Source organism: Hylobates moloch, unplaced genomic scaffold, assembly GCF_009828535.3.
Source record: "Hylobates moloch isolate HMO894 unplaced genomic scaffold, HMol_V3 SCAFFOLD_2, whole genome shotgun sequence".
NCBI lineage: Eukaryota > Metazoa > Chordata > Mammalia > Primates > Hylobatidae > Hylobates > Hylobates moloch.
The window spans coordinates 43,495,097-43,513,831 of NW_026652277.1; the positions used below are offsets into that span (position 1 = coordinate 43,495,097).

Here is an 18,735-nt window from a genome sequence, read left to right on the forward strand (position 1 = left end):
TATTTTAGTGTAAGCTTATTGTATTAATCAGTTCTTATGCTGCTATGAAGAAATACCCAAGACTGGGTAATTTATAAAGAAAAGAGGCTTAATTGACTCACAGTTCCACATTGCTGGGGAGGCCTCAGGAAACTTATAATCGTGGTGGAAGGCACCTCTTCACAGAGCATCAGGAGAGAGAATGAGTGCCAAATGATGGGGGAAGCCCCTTATAAAACTCAGATCTTGTGAGAACTCACTATCACAAGAACAGCATGGGGGAAACCACCCCAATGATTCAATTATCTCCACCTGGTCCCGCCCTTGACATGTGGGATTATTAGAATTCAAGGTGAGACTTGGGTGAGGACACAGAGCCAAACCATACCAGTTATCTAAACATAGTTTTTAGAGACTGTCTATTTAACTGTAAATATAAATTGTATTCTTCAAATAGGAAAATGTAAAATGCATGTCTTAATGATAAAGAAATGTGCTTCCTACAAGTACTAAGTAATTTATTCTTCTTTAGAGGACTTTTGTTATCTTAGAGAATACAATTCTTTTGGCCAAAGGTTTCTAATTAGCCTTCTTAGTAAAATTAAATTATTTTGTAAACCAAAACTGTTAGTTGCTTATAACATGTAGGCACAATAAAATGTAAATATTACCATTTATTGGTTTGCATATTTCTTTTAAATGGCCTTAAAATTATGCATCAATATATGCTCAGTGCTAAAAAAGAATTATTAGATTTTTAAACTGCAATTGCAACTTTGTTCTTTTAGCTTGCTTAAAATTTCTAATTGGGTCATTATTTTAAAACTAAACAAAATATGTTAAGACATATAAAAAGCCTTGGCACAGATGTCTATGATGTTAGAGCCCATTTTTTGCTAATATGCCTAAAGGTTATATTTGTAAGTGAACTGAGAGTCCCAAGTGCACTGATGACATATGTTCTTGTAATTAACAATTTACATCTGGTTTCCTGATTCTGTTTTGTACACAGTGCATTGGCAAACTGCTGTGTTTTAATTCATGACCCATTTAGATTAAATTTAATTGCACTTATCTTTTAATTTCATTTTTTATTATATGGTTAGTGGTATATTATTTTTCACAGTTATGCTATTTTTTTAGAAATGTTTTATAAGCAATTATAATTTTTGTTAAAAATGTAATATTCAGAAATGGAAGGCAGTTCAATTTTGCATGCAGTAGCAATGCTATAGGCAAAGAAAGAATGCTTTCAATGACCATTCTTTTTGAAGGTATTAGGACATTACTGACAGATATTTTTAGGAACTGAAATAGGTCAAGGTCACCAAACTGGTCATAATATTTTTCTAATTGAATGTACATAATAAGATATATTTTTAGAGAAACCATATTTTAAGCCTACAAATGCTTTCTGAATTAAATTCTAAAGAAAATACTTAATATTATACTCTTCAGATTTCTTTTAATAGCTCATTATAAATATTTTATTATTACATTGCTGAAAGTGCTGTAAAACGAAACTGACTAGTGTGACGTTAATACATATCCAGTTAAGCCAGTTAGTGATTTCCTGAGCAAAATAGCTTCATTACTTGATCCCAAACAAGTATCATTTCATTTCATATTAGAAAAAACTTTGTTTCGTTAAAGACATGTTATAATCATATTAATCTTGATTTATTATGCAAGCCTTTCTATAGATAAAACAAACATTTTTTTCTTCAAAAGTGATACCTTTGGTCATAAGGTTTCTGTCAACTAGAAATATAAAAAGTTCAGGTTGTAAAAACAAAATATGGTAGCTTGTCTTGATATAATTTGAGGTTTGGGGTCTTTCATTTTTCTACATCTGGTACTAGATTAGTCTAAAAACATGAACTGAAATACATTTTAAAGTAGCGTTGGATGGGAGTCAGGGGAGAAGAGAGGCTGTTGTTTTGGTTTTTATAAGTGAGAGACTTAATTAACGACATTACTGCCATTGGCAGTTTAGCATTTTCAGCTAAGTTGTTTTGGAATAGATTGCCAGTATGCAAAAAGTTTTCACTAACATGGGTAAATCCAAAGCACTGTAAGTTTGAAATAAAACTGAACACTTTTAAAAAACTAGTTCTAATAACTACTTTTCCACATTTAAGGCTGGAAAACAGCAATATGAGACCAGTGTGATGTTTGAGTCCAGGTTTGAGCAAAGATCTCACCCAGATGTTCAGAAAACCTTCTGAGTTCATTGTCATCATCATCTATTTCTGATGAGTTGGTGACAAGAACAAAATATTATTCTCTCCTCTTCACTTTTCCTTTTTGCTTAAAAATTTGTCCATTCCAAGAACTATGAACTTATATTTAGAGGCAATAGTTATTAAGTGTTGGCCATTGTGATCACATTGTTTAGCAAATAGAGGGTGCAGTGGTGAAAAAAAATCACAAAATCTTGTCCTGCCACTGTGTGACCTGAAGAAGGTTATTCAACCTCTTTAAGCCTTACTTTACCCACCATTAAAATTAGGACAATAATGATATCTACTTTACTGAATTATTGTGAAGATTAAATGAGCTTTGTAAAGAGTATGAATTAAAGCATAAAGTTCTTATATATTTTCTCATTTAAATGTTAATCTCATTTTATTTCAGATTATTATGTATAAAGATGCAAAATGAAATTCATTCACTTTATTAGGCATGCAGTGGAAAACCAGAACAGTTCTTGCTCTAAGTCTGCTCACAATTTGTATTTGATTCTTTAACTCTGAAACTGAGTCCACAGAATAGAAAAAGTTTATTCTGATTCAGGCTCTGTCCCTTTTTAGCTTTGTCCTGACCTTAGCTGGTAACTACCAGCTCTCTCTCCCTGTGTTAAGTAAGACTTTTTAACCTTTGTCTGTATTTTCAGCTTGGATTCTTTTTTAGCAAACTGTCTCTTTAAAGAAGGATTTGAGAAACAATAGCGGAGTTTTACACTTATGATAAAATGTAAATAAATGTAAACTGTAAATTTTGTTTATTTAGAGACTCAGAAGTGAAAAATTAAAGTACAAGCCTAAAAAGTAACAAATAGCATGGTCAATTTCACTTGCCATGCCAATCTATAAGACTATACCCTGTTGGGAGCCTAAAATAGGAGACAGATGGGAGTCTGCTGCTCCTAAGCCTAAGGCCCCATGTGCCTCTCACAGTAAAAGGCTCCTCATCAAAATGACTGTGATTCTAACATTTAAAGTACTTTTCTTTCCATATTATATGGGTTTAAGATTAATTCAGTCAAATGAAATTTTCACCTTAAGAGCTGATATTAGAATCTAACTTCCACTTCAAGTTTAAAATGATGATTGACCATATATGTTTATCTTCTCTCCCCGTCCTCCAAATCTTTCTGAAATGGAAGGAAAGAAATTTTTAAAAATTATTAACTCACAAGGACAAAATGAATGGTAGGGGAGACTACAGGAAACAACATTTCAACAAATTCTCAGAAAATGGAAAGGAGATGGAGCAGAAGTAATGAATTTAACAGAGTGGAAGAAGTGGCAACCTGAAAACCTAGAGGAGTTTACTCCAGAGAAGAAGTGAGCACTTTCGCCCTGTGCCCAGAGAGGCACAGCTACTTCAGATTGTGAAGTACTTCAGGTGTGAAGTCAGGATCTGAAAATGGAAAACTGACCAAAAAATTGTATACAAAATGCTTGATGGGCCAGTGTGATGATTAATTGTCATCACACTTGTCCGGCATAAGGAATACCTGGAAACCTCTTAAAGCACGATCTTGGTGTGTGTCTCTGCGGTGTTTTCCAAGGAGATTAGCATGTGAGTCCTGAGTGGACCAGGTGGAGAAGATCCACCCTTAGTGTGAGCAGACATCATCCAATTGGCTGGGGTCCAGGAGAGAACAAACACAGAGCAGGTGAATGTGTCTTTCAAGCTCCTGGAGCTGAGATACACTCCTCGTCTTCTTGGATGTCAGAAACCCAGGCTCACTGGCCCTTAGACTCCAGGACTTAACACCAGCTGCCCCTCACCCCAGGTTCTCAGATCTTTGGCCTTGGACTGAGAGTTACACCACCAGCGGCCCTGATGTTGAGACCTTCACACTTGGACTGAGTCATGCCCCCGGCATCCTGTGGGCCCCAATTTTCAGACAGCCTGTCTTGGGGATTTTTCAGCCTCCATAATCACATGAGGCAATTCCCCTAACAAATCCCCTCTCATATATCTATATGTATTTACATGTATATTCTATTGGTTTTGTCTCTGTGGAACCCTGACTAACACAGCTGGGTTTCCTATCCTACCCCAGGCAAGGAAGCAGCTACCCCTCTTTCCTCCCAGCAACCACCTATCCCTTCATCTCCCCTCAAACACTTATTCTCTGGAGAAGATGAATGAAGAAGTTCCAGGTTTAAGGATGCTGTGGAGAGCTGAGGAGATGAGGGATTTCAAGTAGGAGCACCAAGTGAAAATGAGCACACTGAACTGTGGGAGCCTAGGTATCTTTGATTTTTTTTCATATTTTCCTAGGTTTTAAAAATAATAATAATCTATGAAAAGAACTTGATCCCAAAGCAGAATGCGAAATGACTAGACAGTACAGCACTAAGATGAAAACTTGTATCAAATCATCCTTGTTAATGATGAAAATTACCCTTTATTGAGTGGTTACTATGTGCTAGGCACTTTACATAGATTTTTATTTACTATGTGCTAGACACTTTACATAGATTTTTATTTACTATGTGCTAAGCACTTTACGTAGATTTTTTATTTAATTCTCCTAAGTAGGTATTACTATTTCTATTTTCATAGATAAGAAAACTAAAGAGAGACTGTAACTTGCCACATGTCATACAGCCAGTCAGTGATCAAACCAAGGATTATTTTTTGTTTTGTTTTTTGTTTATGAGGCAGAGTCTTGTTCTGTTGCCCAGACTGGAGTGCAGTGGCATGATCACGGCTCACTGTAGCCTCGACATCCTGGGCTCAAGCCATCCTCCTGCCTTTGCCTCCCAAGTAGCCAGGACTACAGGCACGTGCCACTACACCTGGCTAATTTTTAAATTGTTTTGTAGAGCTGAGGTCTCATTTTGTTGCCCAGGCTGGTCTGGGACTCCTGGGCTGAAGCAATCCTCTCTCCTCAGCCTCTCCAAGTGATGGGATTACAGGCATGAGCCACCATACCCATGCAAGATGCTCTTAAATACTATACTTTGTTCCACTCCTGGTCCTGATCTTGAGTCCCAATTCTAGCAATTAGGATTTTCTGCCATGTTTAACACCCAAATTTTGATTTCTTTTCTAAATCTGTGAACAGTAGTCTTATATTGCCCCGTACATAAATTTTGTCTTAATAACCTTGTAAAACTTGCAATCCCTCTAGGGCTAGAATCTAGCTTTTTAACTCTGTAGTATAGTTAGACTCCATTAGAGACTCCATAAGTCACATAAAGGGGCAGGTAGAAAAAAAAATAGCTTCATTTTTATTTTTAACTTTTTTAGAGACAAGGTCTCATTCTGTCACCCAGGCTGGAGTGCAGTAGGTGTGATCATAGCTCATTGCAGCCTTGATCAAGCAATCCTCCTATCTCTGCCTCCCAAGTAGGTAGGACTACAGGTGCATGTCACCACACGTGGCTAATTTTTAAAAATTGTTTTTGTAGAGACAGGGTCTCACTATGTTGCCTAAGCTGGTCTCAAACTCCTGGCCTCCCAAACTGTTGGCCTCCCAAAGTGTTGGGATTACAGGTATGAGCCACTGGGCCCAGTCCAGATGGCTTTTAGAATGGGATTCTGTGTTGGCAAGAATTGGATTCAGCTACTTTGAGCTCCAAAGTGGGAGCAAAATATTTCAATTTCATCACAAAATGTAACACCCAGAAAGTCAAATGAGACTGAACTGAGGCATATCAGAAGTAGCCTGGAGTAGCCTTTCTGAGTCTTTTTACCCTGGAGGAATTCTTGAAATAGTTTTCCAGTATCAGGAAATCCTTACATAAATGTTCTTAATATCTGCTAATCACAGAATATTACTGTGATCATAAGTAATAGATATAATAATCCAATAATTGTCAATCCTTTTTTGAGAAACAAATTATCTTTTTCTGTAGATACCTTATTAGCTTAGTCTTTCTGTGTGCTTCTCCTTCACCATAAAAGACATCAACCCTAACATAAATTGGTACAATAGGTAAAGAAAACTTAGCTTCCCTTTTATTTTTATTTACTACTTGATTTTTAAACCATATCCAAAGGTTAGTCCAAGTTATCCAAGAAGCCAAGATTGGATTTAAACAGGTAAGGATTTTATTAAGGGAAATATCTTAGAAAACACAAGGGAGACTGGAGGCCTGGGAGAGCCATCAGACCACGAAGCATGTAGGACTCCGAGTGAGGGAAGAAGGAAGAAAGGTGGGGTGTTGAGTAGCCTCGACTGCCATGAGGTCTGAGTAAGGGTTAGCAAGGCTATCAGGGAGCCAAAGTCAGCTGTCACAGGGGTCTAATGACGTGCAGAAATGGCCTGTCATAGCATTCCTCCTGTACTCAGTCACCAGCCAGGAGCAGTCCCTGGGAAGCATGGCCTTAGCACCAGCCCCACAATGGAGTGCAGAGCACAGCAGCGGGGCTGAGTTCCCTATAGGTGGAGGTCTGCAAGCTGCATTCTTACGGCCTCTGCATCTCAGTAAGCCTAAAGGTTTGCCATCAAGTCCTACTTTACAAGTAGCTGAGAAGGTATGCTGTGTGCTATATGGTAGATTAAGGTTTGTTTCCCCTATTTAAAACTAAAAATGACTTTTTCCCCAAACTGTCTTGAAAAAAAAAAGTTGTTTAGCTTACATTTCTTGAAAGTAATATTTTACTTTCTTTTTCATAAGTTATTAAAAAACATATAAGGCAAACATAATAAATTTCTGTTAACTAGCAGGTTTAAGCCAAAAAGTTGTAATTTACTTTTTCTAAAGGTAGGCTTGATTGATTTAATTTGAATAAAAGTTACGTTGATGGAGGAGAACAACACAGGCTGGGACCTGTCGGGGGAGAGGGGAGGGACAGCATCAGGAAAAACAGCTAATGGGTGCTGGGCCTAATACCTGGGTGACGGGCTGATCTGTGCAGCAAACCATCATGGCACACGTTTACCTATGTAACAAACTTGCACATCCTGCACATGTACCCCAGAAGTTAAAATAAAAGTTGATTTAAAAAAAAGGTTATGTTGATTTAGTTAATGTCATTTACAACATGAAAATTAGACAATGCAATTAGTACAACTATTAAAACCATAAGCCACAGAATATGAATAAAAGTATACCCTAAGACACACTTTTTAATAAAGCTTTCAAAAAATTATTTTCTTCCTGAGTAACATGATTAAGCTCAAGTATAAGGCTAGGAGTTATGATCATAATTATTATATATGTGTTGAATTTTTATATCTCCTCTATATACCTATGCATAAAATTTGTTACTTTTGAAACTAGAAATAAAGAACAAAGTAACTTGAAATTTGTGCTATTTTTCTGCTGTACAATAATACAATTCTGGATCAAACTTGAGATAAACACACATGGATGACATTTCATCTAAAATGAGTTGATATTTTTCCTTGCTCATGATGATTGTTAAACAAGTCAAACTTGTTCACATATGTAACGAATTGAAAAAAATGCAGCAGAATGTTTATTGCTTTCCTGTGACTAGCAGGATACTCTTCATTCACAGAAATCCAGAAGTTGTCTAGGAGCAGATCAGTAAGCGTTATCTTGACTGCATGATCGGATGGCAGCTTACTAAGTTATTTTTCCTCTTTCAAAGTCAGCTTCTCAGACTGTAGAGTAGTAGTAGAAGATTCAGAGAAAAGGTTTTTCACCTTTGTGTTGAAAGAAAAAATACTGTGCCATTTTGTTCTGTGGTTCTTCAAGGTGGCTTTCTATAAAATTTAACTCTTACTAATATCTTTCCTCATTCTTAAACCCTAGTAGCAGTGGGAAAATTTTAAAATTTGCCATTGCAATATAATCTTTCTAAAAATTCAGATTCATATAAATCAAAGAATCCTGTCACTTGAAATCATACTACTTTCTCCAAGGTCTTATAGATACTCATTCAACTGGTTCATGTGATGAAAAATATTTGCTAAGTAGTTCATTGCTGTAGCCACCACCTTCTTATTCAAAATACTCAGCAAAAGCTGGCCTACCTCGAAAATACTCATTCAATCCAACCCACCTGTTAGCTAAAGCATACTGTTGCAAATCCTTCCTCTGCTAAGCCACAGATTTCTATAGTAGCAGGAGATGTATGTAATCTTTGTCCAAATAATAACACAATTTTTAAAACATTATGGCATGAATTGGTCTTTATTTAACAAAGCCAACCATTTTGTAATATCATTCAGAACTTTTATCACTTCATCTACAGGGGTATCTCTCTGTGAAGAAAGCAATATGTTGTGACAACCTCAGATCCAAGAAATTCAACAAACCCAGGCACAAGCAACATGAAGAAAATTATAGCAAGGCGCAAATCAAATTTCCCCAAACTAATGATAAAGAGAGGATCCTAGGAACCAGAGAAGAAAGCCTCGTTACATATACAGGAACAAAGGTGAGAATGACTTCAGATTTCTCATCATAAAGAATGCATGTGAGAACTAGAACAAATTATTACAGTTCTGTCCTGGTTGAGAAATGACATGTGTTTTGGAAATTCATGTGTCAAGAGCAAATGATAAAGAACAAGACTCCCAGGTGTCTGTGATATTCTTCCTGTTATCATTCCTTAATTCCCTAAGTAACCTGTAGCTTTCCTTGAAGCTAGGCAGAGAGCTTCCTTCAGGTCTTTATATTCCCATTGCCAATATGTGTTCAAAAAAAAAAAAAAAAAGAACACTACTGGGGGGAAGCTGTCACCAGAAAACGAGAAAGACCATTATCATTCCCCTTTACTTTTATGCTACCTGTGGATTTTCATACTCACATTGTAAAATATCTATCAAGTGCAAATACACTTAATAGTTCTAATAGACATAAGTGGAAGAAGTAGAAAGTTCACATGTATGTTAGATATCCGGTTTATCCCTTACATTTTAATAGTCCTCAATGAATAAGCTAATTCAGATAATGAAATATTTCTTTATAGTTATATAAGAGAATCATAAAGTCATTATCCCAGTTTGATTGCACAAAATGTGAGAAATTACTACATTGTGTGTTTGTGTGTGCTTATGCAATACTATTTACTATGTGCTAAGCATTGTTCTAAGCACTTTACATATACGAATTCGCTTAATCCGCATACCAATCCTGTGAGGCAGGTCTTATGATTCTCCTCATTGTATAAGTGAGGAAACAGAGACGGAGGGTAAGATCACATGACCAGTGTGTGACAGAGCGAGAATTCCAACCCAGGCAGTCAGAATCCACAGTCCATGTTCTTTACCACCTCATTATTTTGCCTTTCCACAACACAGTGTTAAATAGGGACAGAACACTGTGAAAACTAAGTTTAGGATGCTAGCCAAGCAGGAGAAAAACCAAAGTGGCCCCTTGCCAATCAGATGTTGTTTTGCTGCATCTGAAGCAACAAGACTTCTAGACATCTTTTTGTGGGAGTTTTAGTACAATCCCATTTTCCCAGGCTCTGGTTTTGTAACCTCGAATAGCCAAAGGGGGAAAAATAGATTAGCTAAAAGAATTATATTGTTGCCTTTGTGTTTGTGTTAATATAAGATGTGTGTGTTTGTGTCTTTGTTTTTAACAGAAGTTTAAAAAGTAAATAATTTTGAAAATAGAAAAAAGCTTATAGAAGAAGGATATAAAGAAAGAAAATATTTTCGTATAACTGTGCAGTGTGCTTATGTTTTAAGCTAAGTGTTATTACAAAGGAGTCAAAGATTTTTTTAAGTTAAAAAGCTTATAAAGTAAAAAAGTTACAGTAAGCTAAGCTGAATTTATTCTTAGAGAAAAAGAATAAATTTGTTTTATAAATTTAGCGTAGCGTAAGTGTGCAGTGTTTATAAAGTGTACAGTAGTGTACAGTAATGTCCTAGGCCTTCCCATTCACTCACCACTCACTTATCGAATCACCCAGCAACTTCCAATCCTGCAAGCTCCATTCATGGTAAGTGTCCTATACAGGTGTACCATTTTTGTTTACCTTTTATATTGTATTTTTACTGTACTTTTGTTATATTTAGATACACAAACACTGACTCTTGTATTACAATAGTAACAAGCTGTGCAGGTTTGTAACCTAGGAGCCATAGGCCACACCACATAGCCTAGGTGTATAGTAGGCTATACCATCTAGGTTTGTGTATGATGTTCACACAACGACAAAATTACTAATGACACATTTCTCAGAACATATTCCCATCATTAAGTGATGCCCTGAGGCAGGAGATTAAGGTCTGGAGGCAGGGAACCTAAGGCCAATTCACACTGACTTCCTAGAACTAAATCAAAAGGAAAACCCCAACTTTCCATGCCCAAGTAACAAAAGGACCAGAGGCTACTCCCTTTCCACGGCCACCTTTTCTGTGTGGCAGATGAAAAACTGAAAGTATCTCTGATTGGTCCCCTCCCACAACCAATCAGGCTGGTTGTGGGCCAAGTCTTCTTTTGCACAGGAGTATAACTTTGTAACTTCACTTCAGCCTCTGATTGGTCACTTTCTGCAACTAATCAGACTGATCATGGGCCACTACTTCATTTACATATGGAGTACACCAAGTAACCAATGGGAAACCTCTAGAGGGTAGTTAATCCCCAGAAAATTCTGTGACCAGGCCCTTGAGCCACTTGCTCGGGCCCACTCCCACGCTGTGGAGTGTGCTTTCATTTTCAGTAAGTCTCTGCTTTTGTTGCTTCATTCTTTCCTTGCTTTGTTTGCAAGTTTTGTCCAATTCTTTGTTCAAAATGCCAAGAACCTGAGCACAATAACTAGAGTTGAGAAATACTACTTTTAATTATATAATTATGCTGTTATTTTTCTAATTTGAAAAATGCATTGACTTGTTTTTTAGAGAACTATAATGGGCAGAGTTGTTTCTGTAAAAATTGCATTGTACTTTTTCGCATTGTACTTTTTCAAAAATTACCTGACGTTGAAATACATTCAAAGTAATTGGATACAATAAATGCTTAACCTTTTGCACTACAAAGCCAAGAAGATGAATTATGTGTCTATGGATCTATGAACTCTAATAGTGTGCTTCATCCCTCTTCCCCTTGCCCTAGGCCCAGCTCTCTGAGAGGTCTAAACTACGTTAAAAATAAAAACGGGAAAAAAGGAAAAGTAATTCAAACTGACAACTGAATGCTCTATTTTCTACTTTTTACTTTTCAATAAGAGGTAGGGGTGTTTCAAGTTTTGCAGACTAGAGCTTGTCAATTTTGGTTAAGTTCAAATCCAGTTTTTCTAGTTGAAAAGTGAAATTAGAGAGCATTAGGTTAGTGTTAGATTTTTTAAATGAAATTTGTTATTTACAGTGAAAAAATTTAAATCTTAATATAATGCTAATTTTCAAGGTGACTGATTTAGGATGTGCTTCACATGTTCACTGTTTCTCTTCCCACCGTTTTATTTTTCTCCGTTGCCATAGTTAAAATCCAGCACAGGGAGAAGGGGATCATTCAATGTAGACGATGGGTTTCTCCTCTCTCCTTATCCCTTTCAACTCCCTTTTTTCTTATTCCTATTCTGTTTTCCCCTTTCCCTCACCTTCCCACTCTCCCTCCCTTTCCTGCATTTCTCCCTTTCCTTTAGTCAAAGAGAGAGAAGCAGAATTGGTATCTGGAAGCAGTAAAATACAATGATGGAAGTATGGATTTCCTCATCACCATCACTAAGTTTTGTCACCACTGAAAGCTACTAGAAATAGTCTGCACTTGGCATTCTATTTTTCATCTCTCATTATCTCCTATTTAATATTTTTAAACTTTAAAAGGTTATGGGCATACAGAACAGCACATAACACATATATGCAGAGTTTATTCACTGCCATTAACTCTTCAACTGACTAGCCTTTGGATACTACACCCTTCCCTCTGATCTTGCTCTGACAAGGGTCACAGTAACTTAATTGTAATTACCATGTTGCTCACTACATTTTATTTTTCAGAGTCCCATTTAGTTCCTTTGCAAATCTGCTGTATCTTTTTTAAGTCTCTCCTATTCTTTGCTAATATTTCAAAGCCTCCGTTTAAAATAAATTTTGCGGCCAGGCACGGTGGCTTACGCCTGTAATTCAAGCATTTTGGGAGGCCGAGGTGGGTGGATCACCTGAGGTCAGGAGTTCGACACCAGCTTGGCCAACATGGTGAAACCCTGTCTCTACTAAAAATACAAAAATTAGCCAGCAGTGGTGGTGCACACCTGTAATCCCAGCTACTCAGGAGGCTGACAGGAGAATCACTCGAACCCAGGAGGCAGAGGTTGCAGTGAGCTGAGAGCACATCACTGCACTCCAACCTGAGTGACAGAGCAAGACTCCGTCTCAAAAAAATAAATTAAATTAAATTAGTTTTGCTATTTTTTATATTCTCTACCTAAACTTTTGCTACTTTTACATTCACTACACAATAAATTCAGGAACTGCAGTCTGAGCAAATCTGATTCTGCTTTCCGCTGCTCCCGCTGGTGCTTTTCACAGTGCCTTGTGAGCTCTTGTTCTCTGGAAGTTTATCCATGGAAATTCTTTGAGGCCCATATAAAAGTTGTGTTCCTTCAGAGAGGATTTGGGTTTACTCCTACCAATCTCCTGCAAGCACTATCATCTTAAATTAAATGCTCAGCTTGATGGTTTTGGAACAACACCTAGAGTTAAGTTCACAGTGCAAATCTACCTGCAGTCAGGCTCCCATTTTCAAATTCTCAGGCAAGATGTTTTTATTCCTCCCACCAAAAGCCAAGCTTAAGACAAGAACATTGTCTTGCTGCCTCTCCTGTGCTACAAGTTTATTTCTAATTCTCTTTCACTGTGTGGTCTTTTGTGGTCTCAACCTTATAGGAGACTTCCTCCTGGATTTCCTTCTTGGACAGGCACTAAATTATAGTTCCCTAGTAACTCCCACAGCCATCAAAACAGAATCTGAAAATTACCAGGATTGCGCATATAACCACCAGTCAAAAGCCAGCTTGGGTATTCACTTACCTCCTAGTCTACCCACTTTTTTTTGTGGCTGTTTTATCTTAAAAAAAAAAAAAAAAGTAAACTTTTACTGAAAAAGGCACAAAGCAGTGCAAATATTCTGAGTATATGTGAACGCTTAATGAATTTTTCACAACTGAATACTTCTACATAACCACCACATAAATCAAGAGAAGGAACATTAGCAATCCTTCCCTCAATCTCCTTTGCAGCCACTAACTGTATCAAGAATAATTATACTCTGACTTCCAGCAGAGGTAAGTTATATGTGTATGTGTGTGTTTGTATTTTATATAAAATGGCGACGATTTTCACTCTACTTGTTATACTCTGTGCAGATTCTATACTTTTTTGTCAGCTCAGTGATACATTTAAAATGATAGCGTTTTCTCTTTTTTTAAATTTTAATTTACAGGGGCCGTGCTAGTCTCTGTATTGTTCCAATTTTAGTATATGTGCTGCCAAAGTGAGCATGTTTTTTAATATTTTATCTAGCATTTTTAGTTGTTTTCAGCACAAGGGTCATTCAAGGAATCTAATCTTCTGTATGAGTGGTCAATGACTTTCTTGTTAAATCCAATCGACTTTTCTTAGTCCTCCTTTTACTTGCTCTCTGTGTATCCCTTCTTTTTACTGAAATGTACTCTTCCCTGGCTTCCGTGAGCCCACACTCCTAGACAGTCTCTTATTGCATTGATTTTATTAAGCAATTATTTACTGTAGTTATTTGAATAAATGATGCTCTCCTACTTTATTGTAAATTATTTGAGAATAGAACTTTTATCTTAATCATGTATATAGTGCTCAATATTGTGCTGATTCATTCAATCAACCAATATTTACTGAACATGTTCTATCTGCCAGGACTGTTCAGGGACTGTGTAACAAAATAGCCAAGGCATTTAAGGTCCCTGCTGTCCTGGATCTTATATTTGTTAGGGCACATTGTAGGTATTCAAAAAAGTGCTAAAATGAATGACACAATGAAGAGTAGCAAGAGCAAAGAAGAGGGAAACTGTCAGCCACAAAAGAGGGTAAGGTTATGTTTAGAAGAATGGCAATAAAAATGGCCTCAAGAGAAAGTGTTAAAATTAGCTGCCTAAGGTGGGTATTCTAGAACCAAATCTAGGTTTAGAGTGTCAGATAGTGCCCACAATGAGAATAAGCTGGCTTAACTGGAATAGGGAAATTTAGAAATAGGAAGCTAAACAATCTCCAACTGCTTTTGAGTATCTTGCTTTTTATTACAGCTCTGCTATGTGTACATACCTGATTTAAGGGCATTGACAAATAAGTGAAGATGAAGACAATGATTGTAAGAAGTACATTTCATCCTTCTCCTTCTCCAAGCTTCTCCCTCAAAGGACAGAGACCTGTTCTCTCTGCATTTCAAATCCCTCTTTTATTACTTCTTCAAACATTTACACTTCTGCTTCTCACTTATGTGTGGCTTCTCAATTTCTATCTCTAGGTTCTCTGGGGTTATCTTTCTTTCTTCTCTGTATTTTTCTATTTATATTCCCTTCACTTTTTTCCTTCCTGTCACTCCTATGCCTTTATGTGTCTTGGTAAACTCTTTAAGTGTAGGTATTGAAAGTTCAATTCAATGTCATTTGTCATTTGACATTTTCACTTCTTACATTCTTCTCAGTGATCATAGCCAGTTTCATGATTTAAACTAGCAATTCTATGTGGCTGAATTCCAGATTTGACTTTCTAGCTCCAACCTTTCTTTCTCTTTTGTCAATCTAGTCAACTACCTCATCAAGAGTTTATGAATGCCTGCCATATTGGTTGAATTTCAATGTTCTATGTAACATCATAAAAGTTCACAGCATATGAACGTTCTTACCAACATTTACTAGGTAGATGGCTCTTGACTTTGTGCTATGTATCTTGCTGACAAAGCCTAGCATTTTCATAATCTGCATTCCTGTCCCCCACAAGTCACCACACAGAATTTGAAAAATAAACATCAGTGGCCTTAAAAAGTGCTTTGTTTAAATAAAAATTCTTAAGAATTTAAGCCTTTACCTACTTTGTGTTTGTTTTGGTCTATGATGCTTTGGCTTTCATAAAAAACCCCTAAAGGAATACTATGATTCTTAAAGTTATTCTGTTGATATGTATACTGTGCACTGCAAAGCAGAATTTATTAAAGTGAAAAAGTGTAAGCTTTTGGTAAATGAGCTCTATTTTAAGATTAGCACTCTAAATCTGATATTTATTCATTGTAAATATGAAATTATAGAGAAAGAATAAGAGAAGATTGACCCTATGTCCTAAAAATGCTGAAATGTTGAAATAAACTTTCCTGACTAGTAGATACATGCACTAAACCAAAACTACTCTATAACTCAGGTTTCAACAACCTGGTTATTCCTTAAAATGCTACAAAGATAAAATGGAAACCTGTCAACTAAAACTTCATAGACTTTCAAAACTGTTTGCAGTAACCTTCAGAAGTAGGAAAATAAAACAAGTTTCTGGTAACTAAGTAAATTTATTAAATTTGGCAATTGGTCATTTGACTAGTTGATTCTTGACAAACTGACCTGTGTTAAAAGATAAGCTTAGGGCCATTACAATTTTAAAGAGTCTATTTGAGCAGACAGCAATTCATGAATCAGGTAGCACCAAATCACAAGCAGTTTGGGCTTCACCAAGGAGGCATGAAGAGAGAACTTTTATAAGGGGTTCATGAAAGCAAGACAAAGAAACCATTTTACTGTTTAAGGTGGAGAGTCTCTAGTTGGAGGTCAGTTGAAGGTTTTTGATTGGTACAGCTCCCAATTAGAGCTTTGTTGGCAGTTTCTGATTGGTTGAGTTACTCTGAGTTTGATATCAGTTTGCTTATGTAGGAACCCAGAATGCAGCCTAATGGCCTCCTATTTTTTAACATCTATAAAAACAGGCAGATAGAGGTAGGCCATCCTGTTTAGCTTCCCTAAACCACCCTGGATCACAGAATTAGATGAGGTTCAGAAAGCTGCTAGAAGGATTCGACATGGCCAAGGGATGCAATGGATAGCTCTGTGTCAAGGGCTGTAGTCTAGCTGGGGCCAAATGGGAGTCAAATCCAAACATGTAATGGGCTTACAGCACCAGTGAGAGCCAAGGTGAGACAGTCTCAGCTAAGCAGTCACTAACGGCCAGTGACTAAGGCAGTGAAAAGCCAACCCACTACTGACATCAGGTTCACTCTTTAAGGGTAAAGGTCAGCAGGGCGAGAATACAGCCAGAAAGAGCACAGACATTTCTCCAAAGACCAGAGATAACAGAGGGGAGTTCAAGGAGAGCACCTGAGCCTGAGGATTTCACCTTCATGGCAATGCTGAGAGGTTGATGAAGCTGCACACCCCTTTTCCATATACCCACATGCTGCCTTAAGGAGAAAATTAGGGGAATGGATGAGCCACTTGAGAGACCAAATATTTTTGTCAGAGAGGCACTAAACAGAACCTACAAGTACTATTTAAATTATCAGAGTGAACTAAGACTTAAGAGAGATTAGATATTTACATTTCTTCCCTCAGTTACAAATTGGAACTTCAGGTATTAGGAAGCCAGATTAATCACAAACGAAATAAAGAAATTATATTTCTCATTATATATCCAAATTGTAGTGTGAGGTAAAATTTGTGATCTTGCTGTGTTTATTGTTCAAATACTCTATATCATTTATTTTTTATCTTCTTGATCTGTCAAAAACAGAACGTTAAATAATTCCATTACATTTATGTTTCTATCAATTTATCCTATATAACTAATAATTTTTGCTTTATCCCTTTAAGTATTACTTTATTTGTAAAACACAGCTTTATTATTATCACCATCATTATGCCTATCATTTATATAAGATAATCATTCTTGTCAAATTTGCTTTTTGCTTAAGATTTTACTTTGTTAGTATATTGCCACTCCTAACTTTCAGTTTATTTGTTCTTTCTTTACTTTAAAATGTTGTGTGACCTTTTGCTTAAGATATGTCTCCTGTAAACAGCATATGGTGTTTTGTTTGTTTTTTAGATCAAGTCTCGCTCTGTCACCCAGGCTGGGGTACAACGGCGTGATCTCAGCTCACTGAAACCTCTGCCTCCTGGGTTCAGGAGATTCTCCTGCTTCAGCCTCCCAAGTAGGTAGGATTACAGGCATGCATCACCATGCCCAGCTAATTTTTGTATTTTTACTTGAGATGGGGTTTCACCATGTTGGCCAGGCTGGTCTTGAACTCCTGACCCCAAGTGATCTGCCCCCCTTGGCCTCCCAAAGTGCTGGGATTACAGGTATGAGCCACCACGCCTGGCCTGTTTTGGTTTAACTTAATATTAGAACAAAGTATTAGACATTTTTCACTCTCCCTATGTTCATTAAAAACATTACCATGCTTTTATTTTCCCAGTCCATTCCGGTTCTTTGTTAACATAATCTGGGATTTCTATACTCAGACAATATTGCTAAAACATCATCACAGCTTATATTTTAAGGGCTTTTCCTTTCCAAGTTATTTTTCTTATTTCATATTTTTATAGTTTACATTTATTTTTATATTTTATATCTTACTTTTGTAGCTGTACTTACAATTAGATATCTATATTTAAATGGTTTTAAAACTGCCATTTTTTTTACAAGGCTAACAGTTTCTTGTGTTTTTCAATTTTTAGTCTGCTAGAGTTTATATTTTTTTTTAATTTGAGGTAGGTTACATGGGTGGTATGATAAATTGCTGAACTCTGAAGTCTTGCATAAGACAGAATAATTTTCTGTTGCCTTTCCACAAGAATAACAACCTGGGTGGGTATAAAATCATTTGCTTACAACTCTTCTCCCTTAAAATCTTTGGAGAGTCATCAATCTCTTCCATCACTTGAGCTACAAAGCAACCTGAAGACAAACTGACCGTGTGTGTGTGTGTAACTTTTTCTGACTGGATGCTTTGTGAGCTGTCTTGATAGTTTAAAATGAACAATCTCTCTCCATTGATATTCTCTGCTATTCAGTAATTAGTATTCCCAGTACCTGCTCCTATTTTCAGTTCAAGCATATAATAGAATTTAATTTTGATTATTGCAAATTTAGAGTTTGGGTTGTTTACTTTTTGTCACCTCATCATTTTTATTCCGTGACCTTTTTACTGGTGCCCTGGGTTCTTGAGATCGCCCATGACAGAAATCAAGAGAGATCACCAAACATAGAAACATAAGAGTTTTATTCAGCTTGTGCACAAGGGAGTCAGCACTGAAAGGAAAGGGGAATGGGTTAATCCCTGAGGATAGTATGTGGGTATGTTTTATAAGGCCTTTCTACAGGGAAGGATTACATCAGGGCATGTATAGGAGTTTTTCTAGCATTTGTGCAGTGGCTCAACCTACTTCTTCATACATTGTATGCAGCATCAGCATTATAAATCTCTACCCCAGGCAAGATTTTTAGCATTAAAAGGAGGAAGGGATTGGAGTCTGTCTCCAGAGCCCTGAGCAAGTCCCTAGCCCCCTCCAGTAAGAACTTGCATTTGATAACTTCTTGGATCTTTTGTTACTGATTGGCTGAGAGTTAGGTAAGCTAGAGCTTGAGTAAGGGGCTTTTGCTCTTTTCCTCCAGTTCACATTCAA

The 18,735-nt window shown here is 36.8% G+C and overlaps 1 pseudogene; it reads right to left on the reverse strand.

The window, feature by feature from the left end:
• Positions 1–13,497: 13,497 nt before the first annotated feature.
• On the reverse strand, positions 13,498–13,597 carry LOC116477485 (U6 spliceosomal RNA; annotated as a pseudogene).
• Between the last annotated feature and the right edge of the window lie 5,138 nt (positions 13,598–18,735).